Here is a 16298-nt window from a genome sequence, read left to right on the forward strand (position 1 = left end):
ACACAGTTTAAAGGACTCAAACATAACATTAGACGTACCTACTTGTGCGTATATGTGCTGAGTTATGCATACCATTGAAGTGCATCCTCTTTATATCCATTGCTATTTGGTAAAACCTAAATTTCCCAAATTATTTACCTAATGGAGACCAAAAAGCCCAGGGATGAATTCATCCCATTGTGTCAGTGCTTATTTTTTGATGTGCCATATCTTTCATGAATCATTGTTAACGTCTCTGGCATTATACAAATTATTCAGTGAACTGAAATTTCACCATGTAACTGGGCACAGTACAGTATCTTCATTATTTTACCAATTTATATTTTGTTTTTGCTTGTATCATGATCAGTTTGTCTAGCTGCCTAATACTGGCTGACATTATTGTACGTTCATGAGCTTTGGCTGAGGTGAACATGGTCACTTCTCCTGGAGCTACATCTTAATCTAATTTGACTACCATTTGTTCCTAAGTGTTCCAGCCCATTTGCATTGCTGGGAATGTAAAACTATTGATGCATGGCTAAAGCAACAGATTACCTAAAATTAAGCAATTAGTGTCCAATACAAATAGTCCCTGTAAATGTTCTTTGAAAGTATGCAACAGCAATATATTATGTTTGCACATTTGATGTGGAGGTATCCAGTAAGCAATTATTAAAATAAAATGTGTATCTCTGTGATCTGCTCAGTATACACTCCATGCCTGGAAGCAGAGTAAAATTTGAGTGTTTGTAGTTTATATGCATAAATGGATACTTTGGATCAATGGTTTCATAATTTATTTTGGGACAGAGTCAGACAGTCCCTGAATAATAAGACCTCTGGAGTAGCTTTCATCACTCTGTTGACCAGGACCACAAATATGTTCTCTGGTCACAGACACATACAAAAAGACGTTTATTCCACCACAGAGAGTCCATTGAGAAACATTTGTATGATATGATTTAAGACTGGAGCCATATAAGTGTCAAGCTATTTTATTAAATGTATTTGAAAGTGGGCTGGAATTGATTTGAGTGTCGTTGATGCTTCACAATTGTTTTACACTCAGTTTGGTTTGTTTCCAGTCCAGATGAGGGCACTCGTAAGGCAGATGTGGCCTATTTGGGTAAACTTCGTAAACAGTCTGATTTTAGTGTTCTTTCCTGTTCTTTGTTGTTGGAATTGATTTGGCCCACATGAATCCAATCTAAACATTTTGCCTTGAGTGAATTTCTTATTCAAAAAGGCAGATAACAAATCCAAATAATTAAATAATGTTGTTTTGGTTTTTCCCTCTAGTTATCTTCTCACCTATGTTGTAGTTGTAAGGATAATTTCATTTAAGACCAGTATAATTCCTAATTTCCAAGCGTGTAGCAGATGGACTCAAAACAAATGGGTATAGTGTGCTCGTGCTAGCAGTTGGAGACGGATCTGACGTCAGCACGGGTACATATATCCCCACAGGAAGTGAAGCAATTCAGTAATTTCCGTCTCCGAAGCAGTTTGGAGCTACCCACGCTCGCTGAGCGTGTTTTCCATTTATTTCATAGTACCCAAGAAGGAGGGCACCTTCAGGCCCGCCCTGGACCTCAAGTCAGTCAACCTACACCTACGGGTCCCCAGCTTTCGCATGGAAACTCTACGGTCTGTCAAGAATTCAGTACAGCCAGGGGAGTTTCTCACCTCCCTAGATCTGTCAGAAGCCTACCTGCATATCCCAATTCATCGGGATCATCAGCGCTATTTACGCTTCAAAGTCCTGAATCAGCACTTCCGGTTCTGGGCCTTACCCTTCGGGTTAGCCACCGCGCCGCGGATCTTTACCAAGGTAACAGTTGTAGTGGCAGCGGCACTCAGGAAGGAAGGAATCCTCATCCATCCCTACCTGGACGATTGGCTGATCAGGGCAAAGTCGCTGGAAGAGAGTCACCGGGCAACCAACAGAGTTATAGCTCTTCTGGAAAGCCTAGGATGGGTAGTCAACATAAAGAAGAGTTCCCTACAGCCATCCCAGTTGCTGGAATACCTAGGGGTCCAATTCGACACCCAGGAAGACAAGGTCAGCCTGACCTCCAAGAGAAAGTCAAAGCTCCGGACTCATCTGCAGGTCTTGCTGAGCGCCAGCCGGCCCACAGCTCGAGATTATCTCCAAGTCCTCGGCCTCATGGCATCCACCCTGGAGGTGGTGCCATGGGCGCGGGCTCATATGAGACCATTACAACGCACCTTTCTATCTCGATGGAGTCCACGATCACAGGACTACACCATACACCTGCCTCTACCAGCCAGAGTACGGAATCAACTGTGCTGGTGGTTATGGCCCGGCCACTTGAGCCGGGGGTCAAGAATGTCCTCCTCAACCTGGATTCTGCTCACCACAGATGCCAGCCTGAACGGATGGGGAGCGCACTGCGAGGAGCTCACCGCCCAAGGACGGTGGACCAGAGAAGAGTCAAGATGGAATATCAAGCGACTAGAGGCACGGGCAGTCAGGCTAGCGTGCCTGCGATTTGCCCACAGACTTCGTGACAGAGCGGTCAGAGTGATGTCAGACAACGCCACCACAGTGGCATACATCAATCGACAGGGCGGCACCAGAAGCCAACAGGTGTCCCTAGAAATAACTCCCCTGATGATTTGGGCAGAGGCCAATCTTCAGGACATCTCCGCCGTACACATCGCCAGGAAGGACAAAACTGCAGCAGACTTCCTCAGCAGAGAAAGCCTAAACCCGGGAGAATGGCAGCTGTCACCCACAGCCTTTCAGATAATTGTGGATCACTGGGGGACGCCAGCCATGGACCTATTAGCAGACAGGTCCAATGCTCAAGTTCCCAGATATTTCAGCCACAGGCGGGATCCTCGAGCTCAGGGGATCGATGCCCTGGTACAGCCGTGGCCTCAGGGGATCCTACTATATGCATTTCCTCCATGGCCCCTGTTGGGCGCCATTGTTCACAGGATTCAGCGACACAGAGGCTAGTTCTTCTAGTGGCCCCGGACTGGCCAAGAAGACCCTGGTTCGCGGACATGAGAAGACTACTGGCAGGGAATCCTCTACCTCTGCCTCCATACCGGGACCTGCTACGGCAAGGCCCCATCCTCCACGAGGATCCAGCTCAATTCTCTCTTACGGTCTGGCCATTGAGAGGGCTAGACTGAAGAAAAGAGGATACTCAGAACCGGTGATAGATACACTCCTCCGAGCACGCAAGTTCTCCACATCACTAACATATATTAGGATCTGGAGAATCTTTGAAGCCTGTTGCGATTCTCACAGCACCAATTCGCATACTGCACAGATTCCTATTATTTTGGACTTCCTACAAGATGGACTTCAGAAGGGTCTCTCCCTCAGCTCTATCAAGGTTCAGGTAGCAGCGCTGTCTTGCTACGGTCCCAGACGTGACGGCAAATCCATTGCCCAGCACCCAGACGTTTCACGCTTCCTGAAAGGAGTTAAACACATTCGCCCGCCACTGAAGTGGCCAGTGCCCTTGTGAAACCTTAACCTGGTATTGGAATTTCTAGCGGGATCAGCCTTCAGGCCCCTTTGAGGCCTGTCTCTCCGTTTGTTAACCTTGAAGATGGTGTTCTTGCTGGCTGTGTGTTCAGCACACCGCATCTCAGAGCTACAAGCACTATCCTGTCGTGATCCATTTCTTAGAATCACTCCAGAGGCTATCCATCTTCGTACAGTTCCTTCCTTTTTACCCAAAGTGGTCTCCCACTTTCACCTCAACCAAACCATATCCTTGCCTACCACGGAAGGTTTGAAGAAATTGGAAGAAGGTCGAATACTACGTCATCTCGACATCGGCAGACTGCTGTCCAGATATCTGGAAATGTCAGAAGCAGTACGAAAGTCGGACCACCTGTTCGTCCTGCACAGCGGGAAGAAGCAATGGGAAGCGGCCTCACGGCCAACCATCGCCCGCTGGATTAAAGAAGTTATCAAGGCAGCCTACGTAGAGGCAGGAAAACCACCACCTCTACAGGTCAAGGCTCATTCTACCAGAGCACAATCAGCCTCTTGGGCAGAAGCTAAGCTGCTGTCGCCTGCAGAGATATGCAAAGCGGCGACGTGGTCCTCCCTCCATACCTTCTCCAGATTCTACCGTCTCCATACCTTCAGGCCAGGGAGGACACAGCATTTGCGAGGGCAATCCTAAACGGTCCTCGGGCAGCCTCCCGCCCAGTCCGGGAGTAGCTTTTGTACATCCCATTTGTTTTGAGTCCATCTGCTACACGCTAGGAAATGTTAAGATTACTTCCCTGGTAATCTCCTTTTCCTTAGTGTATGCAGATGGACTCAGCATCCCGTCCGGCTGCCGGTATACATGGGGATTCGCTGACTCACGGTAAGCCATGTTTTGCTTATAATAGGGCTTCCACCCTGCCGGATGTCGATGCCTTCCGGTTGAGAACACTGGCGGTCTCCAGCTACCATCAATTGGTCAGTGTAATCCTGTTGATTTAATCGATTGGTCAGTACACATATGGCTATAACAGCTTTTGCAAGGAAGATTACTGAATTGCTTCACTTCCTGTGGGGGTATATGTACCCGTGCTGACGTCAGATCCGTCTCCAACTGCTAGCACGAGCACACTATACTAGGGATGTGAATCGTTTTTTGACGATTTAAAATATCGTCCGATATATTTTAAATCGTCAAAAATCGTTAGGGCCACGATACAATACAAATTCCCCCAATTTATCGTCAAAAAATCGTAAATCGGGGGAAGGGGAAGGGCAGGAAAACCGGCACACTAAAACACCCTAAAACCCACCCCCGACCCTTTAAATTAAATCCCCCACCCTCCCGAACCCCCCCCAAATGCCTTAAATTACCTGGGGGTCCAGCGGCGGTCCGGAACGGTCTCCTGCAATTGAATCGTGTTGTCTTCAGCCGGCGCCATTCTGTGCCGCCATTTTGCAAAATGGCGGCGGCCATAGACCAACACGATTCGACTGCAGGAGGTCGTTCTGGACCCCCGCTGGACTTTTGGCAAGTCTTGTGGGGGTCAGGAGGCCCCCCCAAGCTGGCCAAAAGTCCCTGGGGGTCCAGCGGGGGTCCGGGAGCGATTTCCTGCCACGAATCGTTTTCCGTACAGAAAATGGCGCCGGCAGGAGATCGACTGCAGGAGGTCATTCAGCGGGGGTTCCGGACCCCGGACAGCCGGCGCAGAATGGCGCCGGCTGAAGACAACACGATTCAATTGCAGGAGGCTGTTCCGGACCGCCGCTGGACCCCCAGGTAATTTAAGGCATTTGGGGGGGGGTTCGGGAGGGTGGGGGATTTAATTTAAAGGGTTGGGGGTGTGGTTTTAGGGGGTTTTAGTGTGCCGGTTCACGATTTTAACGATTTTCACGATACTCTAAACACCCAAACGGCGACGATACGATTCCCTCCCCCTCCCAGCCGAAATCGATCGTTAAGACGATCGAGGACACGATTCACATCTCTACACTATACCCATTTGTTTTGAGTCCATCTGCATACACTAAGGAAAAGGAGATTACCAGGTAAGTAATCTTAACATTGTATAGAGAATCTGGAGAAATACATAAAGAGTAGCTTGTATATGATATAACTGCATAAATGCATTCGATGTTTATAGTAGGTTGAAGGCCATAGATACCAGAGATAGCTCAGTTTGAGTTAATGCGTTGTCTATGAAACAGGGAATTCATTTTTTCCGCTGTGCTTAAGAGGGCAGTTGTTCAAAGTCATTTACCTAGGTACATTGGTTGTATGAGCATTTCTGTCCCTCATTCCGGCCAAAAGTATGAAGGGACTTCCACGGTGCACATAATTTCAGTGTAGCACTGTCAGACCAATCCAGATACTGAGCTGGGAGCAATTAAGGAAGAGACCTGCTACCTGGTGGGCATGGGAAGTTTCAGAGGGAGGAGGGGGAATGGGGTTGAGATGGCTGGAAGACCAGAGCCACTTTTTTTATCCTCAGATTGGGGGGTGGGGGGGGGGGGGTGCAGAGCTGGACAATTTTTTTAAAATGTCAGGCATCCAAAATGACACAAACCACATAGTGAATTTTGTAATGTGATTTATTTCATTTCAGATGCAAAAGATGCAAATGACATGTCATGTCATTGGTATTTTTATGGTTGCAATTAAAACAAATCCCAACAATATTGTCCCTTTTTTCCCTTAATCTATTTTTGATTGATTTTGAGCAATGAAATTTCAAAGTGGCCCCTGGGCCAGCAACAATGGCAGTCATATCCCTGCCATACTGGACACAATGCCGTGAAGCTGCACTTGGAGTGCAGGTCTGTTACTGGCTCCTGCCACTGAAAAGTGATGCTCTCCTTCCTGGTGGTCCTAGCTCCTCCTACCTAGCACAGGGGCTGCCAGTGTGGAGGTGGAAACCGCTCTACTATCTCCCTGAAGGTCTCATCTATGTACTACTTTGTCTCAGCTCTTCTAGGTCAGCCACTCCACCTTCCAGAGACCTCACTGGTTCTCTAAGAACCAAGAGTTCGTTGTACCAGGTGCACACATACAATATCTCCCCAATAGAAGATAATCATCCATGTGGCTCTCACTGCAAAAGGCTGGAAGCCCCCATCTCACTGCTGGATTGCTGCCTACATATTTGTTATATTTTCTAACTCAGGGATTAAAAATGTGATGTAAACTCAAACACGAGGTCCAATAGCCTTTGAGTGAGCACAGAGAATTTATCCACAAGTATTACTTTGTGCTAATTAGTATTCCTGCAGATAAGACCTGCACATCACAAAATTGAGGAGTGAACATATATTAAAAAAAAGACTGTGGTGTAGGTGGGAGTTGGGGGAAGATGTGTGGGAATAAAGACTACAGATTAAAATCCTAGTGTCCAACCTCTCCTCTCCCCCAGATAAATTGAACAAAAAGAGGGGGGTAAAAGTAAAGAAATAGCTTAAACATTACAGACTGCTGCAAAAAACCCCACACTATCACTAGTTAAGCCAAAGAAAAAAATATAGCATACACGAGCTAGACAACTCAGCAAGAGAACTTCAAATGAAATATTTGAACATTTGTCCAAGAAGCACATGATCCATAGCTCCCTTCCAAGAAGGGAGCTGCATAGAGTAGAGTAATAGTATAGTGGTTACAGTAGCAGGCTGCAAGCCAGGATTCAAATCCTCCTCCTCTCCCTGATGATCCTTGTGATCTTAGACATGCCACTTCACCCCCCATTGCCTGAAGTACAATCTTAAAGCGTTATTTACTTTTTTTCACCCATAGACTAGGAATGGGGGAAAAGCCTTAGCAAATCAGGCCCGTAGATTATCGGTGAGTTTGGGCAGGGGAATATTTGAGTGTATCTCACCTTGGGCTCAGATTTGGAAGCGCAAATAATAAAATCTAAATAGCAAATCCAAAATAAAACCAAATTGATGCATGTAAATGTCTTTCAAAAATTACCCCAGGACACTTCATGGTTATTTCCAATGAGTTAATGCAGGGGTCCCCAAACTCAGTCCTTGAGAGCCACAATCCAGTCTGGTTTTTCTGGGATTTCCGCAATGAATATGCCTGTGGTCCATTTACATAGAATGGAGGCGGTGCATTCAAATTCATTCCAGGCGTATTTATCGTGGAAATTCTGAAAACCCTTCTGGATTGTGGCTCTCGAGGATTGAGTCTGATATTTATTTATTTATTTGTTTGTTTGTTTACTTATTTATTTATGACTTTTTTATACCGATGTTCCTGTAAAAAGATACAAATCACATCGGTTTACAATGTAACTACAACATTCGCTCAAGGGCAATACAGAGAACAAGAGTGACAACTGTGGAACGGGTCATAACATACCATATCATAAACTAAAATGTCATCTCTAAACAAATGAGATCATAAATGAGAGAAACAATCGAAACAATGCACTGGACTGTGGAGTAAGAACGGAGTGTCAGCTTGCAAGAGTCAGGCTGAAGTAAGGGAGAATTAAGTAACTGGGAAGGCTTGGCTGAATAGCCATGTTTTAAGTTTTTTTTTTTGAATGTAGATGGACAAGGCTCTTGCCTGAGGTCTGGAGGCAATGCATTCCATTGATGGGGTCCTGCTGTTGATATGGTGTGCTTTCTTAAGGATATTTTCGCTTGAGGGGCATACAGAGTGTCTTTGTAGGCACTTCTGATAGGTCTAGATGAGGTATGTGGTCTTAGTTGTATATGTGTGTTGAGAGATGTGAGGTTGTGTTTCGCTTTGTGTATGATCGTGAGGACTTTGAAGAGAATCCTGGATTTGATGGGTAGCCAGTGGAGGTTCTGGAGGGTGGGGGTGATATGTTCCCTTTTTTTGGTATTGGTGAGAATCCTGGCTGCTGAGTTCTGAACCATTTGAAGAGGTTTGATGGAGTTGGCCGGGAGACCGAGAAGAAGGGAATTGCAATAGTCTAGTTTTGACAGGATAATGGCTTGCAGCAGCAATCTGAATTCCTGGAAGTGAAGGAGTGGTTTTAAGTTTCTGAGGACTTGCAGAGTTTGAAGAAGCACTCCTTAGTGGTGGTATTCACAAACTTCTTTAGGTTAAGCTGGTTATCTAGGATCACGCCTAAGTCTCTAACAAAAGGAGAGGTTTTAATAATTGAGTTGGCTGAGTGGGGAGAGGACGGAGAGATAGGAAGTGTGGTGAGGTCTTCTTGGGAGATGATAAGAATCTCAGTCTTGTCAGTGTTCAAGACCAGGTTAAGCAAAGAGAGAAGGTGGTTAATTGCTTGAAGGCAGTTGTTCCAGTGGATAAGAGTTTTTTGTAGAGATTCTGTGATCGGAATGAGTATTTGGATGTCATCTGCGTACAGATAGTGGGAAAGTTTTAGCTTTGTAAGTAGGTGGCAGAGAGGTAGAAGGTAGATGTTGAAGAGTGTGGGTGAGAGGGAAGATCCTTGGGGAATACCCAAGTTGGAGCGGACGGGGAGAGATTCTTTATTGTTAATCTTGACTTTAAAGCACCTGTTGGACAGGAAGGATCTGAACCAACTAAGAGCGGGTCCCTTGATGCCTATGTCTATTAGTCGTTCTAGGAGGATATCATGGTTCACCGTATCAAAGGTGGCAGATAGATCGAGGAGCGCAAGAAGGTAGGTTTGTCCTTTATCCATGTTTATTAGGATGGTGTCTGCTAGGGATATAAGCAGTGTTTCTGTGCTTAAAGTTTTACAAAATCCATATTGAGGGGGAGAGAATGTTATGTTCCTCAAGGTATTCTGAGAGCTGTTTGTTAACTATTTTTTCCATGATTTTTGCGATAATGGGAAGGTTGGCTATTGGGCAGAAGTTGGCTGGGTCCGTAGGAGACAAGTTAGGTTTTTTTTGAATAGGTTTGAGAATGGCGAGCTTTAGTTGGTCTGGCACTAGGCCTTGATTTAAGGAGAGGTTAATGATATCCGAGATTGGCTTTGAAATGGTGTTTAGGATGTTGAAAAGAAGGTTGGGTGGTATTGAGTCTGAAGGATGCGAAGCTGGTTTTAGTTTTTTGAGGATACTTTGTATCTCCAGAGAAGATGTTGGTTCAAAGGCTTCGAGCATTGAATTTTGTTGTGGCAAGGAGGGGAGGGAGAGAGGAGGCGTTGCATAGAGAGTGGAGAGCGAGTCGTTTAGGTTGGTGATTTTTTTCTCAAAGTATTTTGCAAGTTCTGTGGCTTTATTGAGTGCTAGGTCATCCGGAATGATGGGGGGAGATGGTTTGGTGAGCGCAGAGACATATGCGAAGAGGGCTTTGAATCGAAGATGAAATGGTGGATTTTCTTAGCGAAGAAATCTTTCTTCATTCTGAGGATGGTGATTCTGTAAGCGTTAAGTAGAGTTTTGTAGGCAGCTAATGATGAGGTGGTCTGATTTTTTCGCCAATTGTGTTCTTTTTTTCTCAGGTCTTGTTTGAGGGCCTTTAGTTCTGGGGTGAACCATGGTTTTCTGTTATGCGACGAGGGGCGTAGGACTTTGGTGGAGGTAGGACAGGCTTGATCTGCGACTTTTGTGGTGATGTCAATCCAGGAAGTGATGGCTGTATCTGCGTCTGAAAGGTTGAGATGAGTAAGTTCCTTGGAGAGATAGCTGTCGAGGTGGTCGGATGAGCAGGGTTTTCTGAATTGTATTGTGGTTTTAGGGAAGGATTGTGGTGGGTGATCTTTAATCTCAAGCGCAGTGGAGATAATTTGATGGTCAGACCATGGGACCGGTGAGCTATCAGGCTTGGAGGAGAGAGAGATACCATCATTGATAAAAATGAGGTCTAAGGTGTGACCCACTGTGTGGGTAGGGCTGTTAACGATTTGAGAGAAGCCAAGGTAGCTGAGCGAGGATAGTAGAGTTTCACAGTTATGAGATTGTGGGGAAGCGTCCACGTGCAGGTTAAAGTCTCCCAATATGATAGCCGGTTTGTTTGCGTTAATGTGTTTCGTTATGAGTTCAATGATGGGAGGAGGGTTGGATTCCAGGGTTCCAGGTGGGGTGTAGATTAAGCAGATTTGTAGGTGATTTGACTTAAAGAGGGCGACTTCTATGTTGTAAGTGGAGTTGGTAAGTTGTAGAGTGAGGTCTAAACCTTTTTTGCCGCTAAGAGAAGTCCTCCTCCTCTTTTCTTATTTCTGGGTATGGAGAAGAGATCGTAAAGATGTGTGGGAAGTTGATTAGTGATCACTGTGTCCATGGGTTTCAGCCATGTTTCCGTGATGGCACAGATATCTGGATTGACATCTAAGAGGTAGTCATTAAGGATGTATGTTTTTTTAGTTAGTGATTGGGCATTAAAAAGTGATTGGGCATATTTGATTAAGGTTACACAGGAATTGGCCTTGGTAGTGTGAAAAAAGAAAACAAAGAAGAGAGTAGAATGAGAATGTTAGTGCGTAAACCTTTAGTGGATTCTTCTGTGCTCAAATCATCATCAGGCCTGATAAGGAGGCATCTGTTTTTAATGAGTTGTTCTTTCATAAACAACATACCCAGAGATAATTATGAGCTTTATTGATTGACCTCTCCTTCCTTCTGATTTGGGTTTACAAATTTATATGCACGGGAGCAAGACCTTTTTTCTTTGAGTTCTCTGCCTTTATTTGACTCTGGACATGGCAGGCAGAGGTTATGGAACAGCCTTTGCTCATGGAAGTGACTGCATGAAAATGTCTTTGCCATAGAAGCATCTTTGACATAACTGACCAGTCAAATAAAGGGCAACGGAAGCTGCTGCTAAGTGGAAATACAATAACGCAAACAGATATTGCAATCTATTTCTTTTTTTTTTAATGCCAACATTACATTTTAATCTTGCCGGCCAAAACGCCTAAAAGGCAGCAAAAGCAGCAGGGGATGAATTAAGTAAAGCTGGAGCCAATTAAAAAGAGAGAGTGGGGGTACTGTTCCATTTTTCTTTCTCAAGTAAAGATGACTTCTCTGTAATTATTTGGATAATCTCTCTTCTGGAAAGGCAAAGGAGACTACTGGAGAGGTCAAGGTCCAGTGACTGTAAGATGGGAAAATGCGCAAATCATTTTGAATTGATTAAGCTTCACAAGAGACATTCCCAAGGATACCCTCATGGAACGGGTAAGGAATCTATGTGCTTGCACTGCATCCTTCTGGGGAATGATTGATACAGAACTGGCAACCTAATAAAGGAAATGATTAGTTTTGCTTACAGTTGATTCTCTAAAGAGAGAGGTTGAGGGAATTTTTCTACATCTGTCATTGTGTCATAAAACTGCTCAGCGTTAGGGCTACATGTGCTGTATGTTTTTCATTATAACAAAATTATATTTTTACAACATAATCTCTTTTTTGTATGATTTAACTAGAATAATGCAGCTAATGCATGGGCTCATAGAGGCAGTTTGTACCCATTCTTAATAGAAAATGTTTAAAAGAAAATTGCCATCCATTTAGACTATAATTGTGTGTTTAGGGAGATAATTATAGCACAAAACAAACAAATGAATTATATAAGAACTTTTTAAAGTGTCTAATGTGATATGAACCATTTTGTTTAGTGGTAATATATCAATGACATATATTATGGCTTACTTCAATATAAGACTGCTGGAAAAGCGTCTTACTCATGTGATTTCCTTTGAGCTATAAATGTGTCATAGACATGCAGTTAAAAAGTTAACAAAATGCTGCTCTTTCACTGGGCTTATGCCGAAGTCTTTGTAGGATATGAAAGACCAACAAAAAAGATGATGTTATGTTATATTATCTATAAGCTGCTTACATTAGTAACACTAAGGCCTGGATTTTCTTATGGTGCAGAGCTCATTGAATCCTGCGGTAACGGGGGACAGGGGGGCGAAGCGGGGGGGCGGGCCTGCGAAAGCCGACAGCGATCGCACCACCACGGTGTTATCGCTGCCTGCTTTCACACCCACCAATAGCGCCACCGTGAAAGGTGGTGCTATTGGGCGCGCTACTGGCGACGATATCGGGTCTTACCTTATCACCACAGCGATGTTACCTCCCTCGTCCGCCCCGAGACTCCTCCTCTTCCGGTCCAGACTCCACCCCGACTCCGCCCCTATCAAGCTATCGTGTGCGATACCGATAGAAATGAACCCCTAAGCGGTGTTAACAAAAGGAACATACACAATTAAAAACAGACAATTAAAATCAATTAAAAACAGGAACACAAAAAGAAGAATTAAAAACGTTAAAATAATAGAGCTTTTAAAGCTCCGTAGAAACATGGAGGATTCAAACAAAAATTGGGCAGCAAAATAGAATAAAACAAATGTTATGATGTAGTATGACATGAGCTTTAGAGATCACACAAGTTCCTTTGCGAGGGTCATGCTGAAGTGAGCTTTCTCTTTGTCACTTGGATTGTATATTAAAGTATTCCATAACATTGAATAAATGGAAAAAAGTTTAGATTACATGGTTATAATGTTCTTACCTTCTGCAACCCACTATACTTAACTGGTGAATCAGAGAGAAATTACATCTTTGCTTCTGGAGAAATCTGTAAAAGAAAAACAGAGCATAACGTTGAGTGGGAGAGTATGAAGGGAATGAGTTACCTTAAATTTGATTCTGAAAAGGAGCCTTGCCATGCAGTGCGAGGAAAGGCTTGGTTGGAGAGAAGATGTCATATGTATGTTTTGTTTATTGTTAAAGTTTTTATGTGTACTTTATGTTGCTTTTTAATTTGTAGCTTGCTCTGAGTATATTTTGGATGAATGAAGCGAGATATGAATCTCAATACTTAAAAAAAAAAAAAATAGCTAAAATAAATAAGTGCTCCTGTACTTGACAAGCTCACTTGTACAAAACAATAGTTTAGGCTAGCAATAAAGCAAGGCAAATACAATTGTCATCACAATTCAATGGCAAAATCACAATAGCATCCCTAAAATAGCTATTAAATCTTTTTCATAATTCATAATAATCTGCATGTCCAGAACTGCAATTGCTTACCTGCTAAGCAAGCACCACCTGTGTATTCACACAGGGCAACAAACTGCATTTGTGCATACATATATGCATGAGCAATTCAAAAGGAAGGGGGCAAATGCTTATACTGAACTCAGCAAGGTAACTAGTCCCTTGCCAGGTACAAAGGGGTCGATTTTAAAAAGAGTGTGCACATGCCCATGTGCGCACAGTTCCTGGTGTGCGTACATGGATGCACCGATTTTATAGTATGCGCGCACCGGGGGACCCCTTTGCATTATTGTAGTATCTACTGACATTTAGGTGAATTTGAAACTGGGTATACTATTGTTTGATTATTCACCTTATGGGTTCTTTCATATATAGGTTTAACAATTTATACATACATAAGTTAAAATACTCAAAAATAACAAATAAATATAAAATAAAAAATAGATCACAGAATATAAAGGAAAATTCAATTTAAAAAATTCAACAGTTATAAGACAAGAACCAAAAAATACAATGATCCACTCTCAACCATCTTCCGGAGATCAGATATTTTTCGTTTAATCTCATTGGGCTAATATCTTACATAAAAAATATATGTAATCTGTTGACAACCTTTATTCATCAAAGGTTTGCATAAAAAGCCAAATTTTCAATTATTTCTTGGATGCTTTAAGATCATTAGAATTACGAAGTTGCTCAGGCATAGTTTTTGCATTTTTTTAAATTAGGATATTAAGTAGCTAGGGTTATTTATTGTCGTCGTGATCAAAACTTGCTATAAATATTTAACTGTATACATAGTGACATAGGAAATGTTGGCCAGCTTTGTGGGAGCAGCATACTGTGATCCCAGCTGAAGATTGTCTTTTGAAAAGGTACTAGGAGGGTAGGATGATTAGGGACAGGGGATGTGTGTGTGCATGTGGGGTGGAATAGGGAGGCACAGGAGAGCTCAGTGAGGCTAAAATAATGCTGAACTTCGGAGCAGGAAGAGGGAGCCTGGCATAAACCCTTTATAATTTGATTTGTGTAGAATACTTCAAAGAGAAAAGTGAGGAGTTTGCGAAGGAGTTGAGTGGAAGGGCCATTGGGAATGGGGCCGATTTGCTTGCGATCCGCCATTTTATTTTATTTTTTAGAGCTCTTTGCCAGTTTCTTTGAGTGTAGCTGGTTAAGTCTAAATTTAATCTGACCACTTGAGGCCAGATCAATTTAAACCTAACATTTAAAAGATAGCTAGGTATATTTAAAGTTATCCAGCTAAAGGTAGACAGATAAAGTCAGTTGGAGATTTTCAGAGGGACATTTATGCCTCTGAATATCTGGGATAACTTATCCTGCTAACTTTAGCTGAATAAGGGGGTCATTTTCGTAGTGTATCGCACGCGAAAAGGGACTTTAAGCACATGAAAAGTCCCTTTTCGCGTGCGATAGCTAGATTGGGGCGGAGTCGGCCCCGGAAGAGGAAGAGTTGGGGCGTCGTTGGGGCAGACGTGACGGAAACTTCGCTGGCGGCGAAAAGGTAAGAACCCTTTTTGCTGCCAGTAGCGCGCCCAATAGCACCACCTTTTACGATGGAGCTATTGGGTGCGAAAACCGGCAGCGATCGCACCATGGAGGTGCGATCGCTGCTGGCTTTTGCAGGCCCTCCCCCGCCCCCCATTACTGCCGGATTCTCTAAGGTCTGCAACCTTAGAAAATCCAGGCCTAAGTTAACCATTGGAGGCTTTTTAAAATATTGGCCTCATCCTGTTTAAATAGATAAAAGAAAGAGAGAAATCTTTCAAAATTAGATCTCTGATTCCCAAAATTTTCCCAAATTCCCAAAATTATGGAATTGGATAAGTTGCTCACAGATAAGAAAACAAAATATCAGAAAATGTGTTAACATAGGGCATCCTTTAGTTGAGCATAATCTAGTAAAAACAAAACAAATGGGCTAATCTACTAATGCAGCACCAAATCTATGCTCATGAGGTACCAAATTGTAAAAGTATGCTAAATTGTTCATTGCCTATTAGTGCGGTGAACAATAGGTGCAAAATGTAACACAGATGCATAAATGCCAGAGACTTAATTATACCTCTGAGAGATATAGTTTTTACATTACTGTATGCCTTAACACATGCCTCATTTGCAACTCATTAGCATCATCCATTAATTTGTACATTAAACACTGAATTAATGCCTGTAAAGATCCAATGTTAATATAGTTTAGACTATCTTCCCCCAAAAAACGTAATCTGTAAAGTATTTAAGTGCTCTTTTTGGATGTTGACACCTCTGCTTCATCCAGAATGGGATAACTGTTACCACTTGGAAGTGGTAACTTTTTAATAATAATTAAGACTTTTATAGAGTTTTTCTCAAGATTCTTTCCCCCTGTTATATATTGAACAGCAGAAGGAAAGATGTATCCATTTTGTATCTGTATCAGTAGCCATCAAATAAAAAAATAAGTCCGTGTCCTGGTTTTCTGTGACCTAGATGCAACAGACGTGGAGCAGCCATCAGAAGAAATGGAGCTACTGTTGCTTCCCATAGCTGACCAGTGGGATTTACTGAGACTGACCACAGTCTTAAAGGGCAAATCTGGTTTAGTAGGAACTGGGATACATAGCATCCAGAGTAGGGAAATTGACTGATGGTGATGCACTGTGGGAATCCACAGTGGATGTCGCAGCGGGGAGGCGGCGCTGAGGAGAAGGCCCTGGAAGACTTCACCCTTGGAAGCTCGTGGTCCCCCAGGGAGGAGCCGTGAGAACCCAAGCCGCTGGGACTTAGGCGAGATCCTCTGCGACCAAGGACCTGAGGAGACAGGCCCAGGAAGCAGCCAGCACCAGGAGGTCAATGAAGACTTCACCCTTGGAAGCCCACGGTTCCCTTGGGAGGAGCCTATGAGGACCCGAGCCGCTGG

The 16298-nt window shown here is 43.6% G+C and overlaps 1 protein-coding gene across 1 annotated transcript in view; it reads left to right on the forward strand.

Moving 5' to 3' along the window:
* THSD4 (thrombospondin type 1 domain containing 4) overlaps nt 1-16298 on the forward strand; it is a 1544828-nt gene that overhangs the window by 974539 nt on the left and 553991 nt on the right.

This window comes from Rhinatrema bivittatum, chromosome 13 (assembly GCF_901001135.1).
Source record: "Rhinatrema bivittatum chromosome 13, aRhiBiv1.1, whole genome shotgun sequence".
Taxonomy (NCBI): domain Eukaryota; kingdom Metazoa; phylum Chordata; class Amphibia; order Gymnophiona; family Rhinatrematidae; genus Rhinatrema; species Rhinatrema bivittatum.